Source organism: Thermobia domestica, chromosome 3, assembly GCF_964235325.1.
Source record: "Thermobia domestica chromosome 3, izTheDome1.hap1.1, whole genome shotgun sequence".
In the NCBI taxonomy this organism is placed as follows: Eukaryota; Metazoa; Arthropoda; class Insecta; order Zygentoma; family Lepismatidae; genus Thermobia; species Thermobia domestica.
Genome location: NC_137456.1, coordinates 236,481,593 through 236,486,283, shown reverse-complemented (window position 1 = coordinate 236,486,283; position 4,691 = coordinate 236,481,593). Strand labels below are relative to the sequence as shown.

The 4,691-nt window shown below is 34.8% G+C and overlaps 1 non-coding gene across 1 annotated transcript; it reads left to right on the top strand.

The window, feature by feature from the left end:
* The first annotated feature begins 4,303 nt into the window (after positions 1 to 4,303).
* TRNAG-GCC (transfer RNA glycine (anticodon GCC)) lies at positions 4,304 to 4,374 on the top strand. Its single transcript has one exon. It is a non-coding gene; the product is annotated as a tRNA-Gly (tRNA).
* The last annotated feature ends 317 nt before the right edge of the window (positions 4,375 to 4,691 follow it).

The window sequence follows — 4,691 nt, the reverse complement described above, 5'->3', positions numbered from 1 at the left end:
AACATGACGGGACTTTAGTTATTATAACAAAGGAAAAATTATATTGTTTAGTTATTTTTAAAAGAAGGAAATGTTTGAATTAAAGAAAATCAAAACGGGCGAATAATTAGCCCGGGAAATTAGGTAGGACAAGTGGATGCTTCCTTTTTCTGGTATGAATAGAATAAAGAGTTAGATTCACTCCTAAATTTTTGTATCATATCATATATAGGATTTATCGGTCTGCAATTCTTACCATTATAACTTCAATATATGCATAAATTAAAATATATTTAATTCTCAAACTCAGGTGGGCAATTGCCCACTTCCTTTCCTGTGTTGGGCATAGCCCCTCGAAACAAAATCCTAAATACGCAATTTGTTTTCTTCAACATTCGGAGGTGGGCAGATTTGAGGCTTATTCTAGGGAAGGGAGATGAAACTCACATTACGGTAGATGAATCTGATTTCTGAGGTGAACCTGTTGTAGAGTACATTATATATTAGACAATGTAGATGAAGTAGTAGTACATATCAGTATTACAAATCACTGGCGTGAACACATTCTGAAATCTGAATATATGCATGTTTATAATTGGTACGTTTCTAATTAAACATCCACAAAGACCCACGTTAAAATTGTTTTATAATAATATAATAATATAAATAATGACTTCCCCAAAACTATGAAGAAAGAATATCAATTATGTATGACACAACAATACTCTCATTTGAGCAAAATGATAATCTCAATAGCATTACAGGAATCGTTATAGAAATCTGACGCATGTCATATACTCTTTACTTAGCAGATGTAACCTTAAGATTATGGAAAAAATATTCCAGCAATTGAGTTCTTTTCTTTGCTTACGAAGCATCCTCTCTCAAAAGAAAAATTGTGATACGTGGAAATACGTAGGAACAAACCATGGTTCGACCAGAAATACATTAAACTAACAGAAAAGAGAAAACAGGCAAAATTACGCAGGCTACAAAATCCGAATGAGATACGACACAAAATATCGTAGACATCAGGCGAGAACCTTCCAAAACTTTTAAAACAAAGAAACGCGATTTTTGAAAGCTAAAATTAAGGAACTTTAAGAGAATAGTAAAAATAAAACATTTGGAACATGTATAAAGGGATCAACGAATTTAAGAAAGGCTACCAACCTCGTGCTTATATCAAAGAAAGCTGACGGAACAGTTCTCACTGATACAGATAGCATTTTAAATAGATGAAATGATGACATGTTTATACGCAGCCAAAAACTAATGTGCGTGGATAAAGGGAGATACAGACCGCAGAACCGTATATTCCAGAACCCAACCAAATAGAAGTAGAAATCGCTATAAAGAAATAATTAATGAAACACAAATCTCCGGGTGTAGACGAAATTCCGGCTGAGTTAATTTAGCTGGAGGGGGGAAATTGTGAAATAAGATACAAAAACTCATCCTCCTTATCCGGAACAAGGAAGAATTGCCACAAGAGTGGAAAAAATCAATTATTGCTGCAATCCACAAGCAAGGCGACAAAACTGACAGTAATAATTATCGAGGCATCTCTCTTCTGTCAACATCCCATAAAATCCTTTCAAAGATTCTATTAGCAAGATTGACCCCATAAGCAGATGAAATTATTGGAGATTACCAGTGCGGATTTAGACGAAATCGATCAACTATCGACCAAATATTTACCACTCGTCAAGTACTCGAAAAGAAGTGGGAATACAATATCCCGGTTGTATATATTGATTTTAGAAATTCTTACGACTCGGTTATAAGATACAAGTCGTTCTTACAGAATTTGAAATACCGTAAAAGCTAATTAGATTAATTAAGGCATGTTTAAATGAATCCCAAAGTAAAGACCGAGCAGGAAAATTTTTGTCCACGAGCTTTCACGTCGAGAATGGCCTGAAACAAGGAGATGCGTTGTCGCCATTATTATTCAGCTTTGTCTGGAATATGCTATAAGGAAAATCAAAGATAACAACCAGGGCCTAGAGTTGAACGGTGTTCACCAGGTTATGTCGTACGCTGATGATGTAAATTTAATAGGAGATGATAGAAGAACAATAGAAAGAAATGCAGAAGTTTTATTAAACGCTTATAGGGACATGGGTTTAGAAGTAAATGCAGAGAAAACTAAATACATGGAAGTAGTCGTTAGGGGCTAGATCTGGAAAGTATGGTGGATGGGGAAGCCTTCCAGTATGTATCCTACATTTTCGTAAATAACTCTAAAGATGATCCTAAATCTTCCAAATAAGTACAGATAACGATCACTAAAGTTCAGAATTGAATTTTGGAGAACATTCTGGCCCTAATTGATACATCATATGACTACGTTTCCATTTTAAAAAATATCACATATTTAAAGATGGTGGCGGAGGTTCGTGATCTACTCTACCCATTCTTCTTTTGCAAGTATGTAAAACTATTACCGTTTGCATTGTCTGTCTATCTTTCACTATTTTTACGAATTTGATGTATTTCTATAACATAACATAACCCTTCTCCTACCAACTTTACCCCCTCTTCCTCCGTTTCTTATGGCGCTCAGCCGCTATAACTTTGCACATACACACATTTTCACATTCTCTATCAAGCACACTATGTCTCACCCCGCAACTCGATTCATCCACTTGAACCCTTTACTTGTGAGCGTTCCGCATCATTTGTATCCGTGCGACCGCGCTTAAAATGAGCATACCACCGGCAAATGGTTGTTTTCGACGGAGCAGAGTCTGAATAACATTTTTCAATCCACTGCTGAGCTTGCACGGTATTTTTTTTCCATTAAATAGCAATGTTTTATCAACACACAAAAATTCGTTCTTGTCCATTTTTTCCACAAATATACAAGTAGTGTCACTTTCACCACAGTGGCTTTGCTGTTTATGGTCCGATTGACGTAAAAATCAAACACATGTCATTTGAAGGTTAATTCTTTCGAAAAATGAAGTAGAGTTGATATTACTAACGCTATCTGTGGGTTAGTCCCGGGACTTACTGAACGATGTGTTATATCAGCATATAACATGCATTTTGTGGGGTGTAAAGTTTTTATCAGATCATTTATGTAAAATATGAATAGAGTAGGGCCTAAAATAGAGCCCTGAGGGACACCTCTGGTAATTTTTGTTGGTTTTGAGAAGAAAGTGCGGGACCGATTTGATTCAACTTTTGTAATTTGAACAGTTTGGCATCTATTTGTTAGGTAAGATGAAAACCACTGGTTTGCTACGCCACGTATGCCATATTGAGACAATTTATTCAGCATGATATTGTGATCAATTTTGTCAAATGCCTTTGACAGATCGATGAACAAACCTATAACATAATTCTTATTATCGAGTGATTTCAGGACATCTGAAAGAAAATCAAATAAAGCGGTATTAATACTTTTATTCTGAAATCCGTGCTGAAAAGTCGAGATAATATTATGAGTTATTAAAAATTTGCTAAGACGTTTTGCCATGACTGACTCAAATATCTTTGAAAATATCGATAACACTGAAATAGGTCGATAATTTGTCATGACATTTTCATCACCCTTTTTAAAAGTTGGGAGAACCTTAGCATTTTTATGCAGTGTGGGAAATATACCGTTTTCTAACGAGAAATTTATGAGGTAACAAAGTTGATGTGTGATATGTTTCGCACATTTTTTAATTACAATAGAAGGGACTTTATCCATACCTGAAGAACTGCTGTTTGATAAGGATTTAATTATTCCTATTAACTCTTCTACAGAAACTGGATATAAGAACATAGACTTTGTGTTTATTTCTCCTTGATTTGGGAGTTTTTGCATTATTTTTGAGTGATCAGTATTATTCGTTTGTTCAGCTGAATTCACAAAATGATCGTTAAATATATCTGCAATTTGCTGTGGATTGTTTATAACTTTACCATTTACTTTGATATTCTACACTCTTAGGCCTGCTTGTGCCAAGAGTTTTATTGATTATTTGCCACATTGCTTTAGTCTTATTTCGGGCATTTAAAATCAAGCTATTGTTATGCATTAATTTTGCTGCCCTTATGACCTTCTTATAGGTTTTCTAGTACAGTTGTATGTATTTCTTTAAATCATCAGATTGAAAGTTACCAAATTTAAGGATCTTAATAAATCTTATGTAAAGGGTGTAAACAGTTTGTACCTGCGTACATCGAATTTTTTAATGATACTCAGAATTGAAGGTAATTATTTGAATATATACGACAATATTTCAGTGAATATAAGCTAGCATGACATAAATTGTGTTAATCAGACTGTACTGTGAAACCACATAAGAATGCACTCCTTAGTGTAGCATCGGTGGTTCAGTGGTAGAATGCTCGCCTGCCACGCGGGCGGCCCGGGTTCGATTCCCGGCCGATGCATCTTTCCTTTTTCTAAAATTACATTTTCTTTACTGTTTCATTAGCAGTACTCTAGTTAAGATTTATTTTCTACTGCTTGAAAACAAGCTATGAAATTAGTATTTTCAGATATGAGGAAGAGGATACTATTTGCAACACACGAAAGGTTTCGATGATTCAGCAGCATGGAAGTTGCATAGGATGGCAAATAGGTGTTGAATGATATTTCCGCATCGAGTTTTTCAGAATTAGGCCTATGTAAGAATAATGAAGAGAACCTATTAATTTTTTTTTGAGAACCATGGGTTACTGAATTCAAGTGATAATGAAGTTTCTAT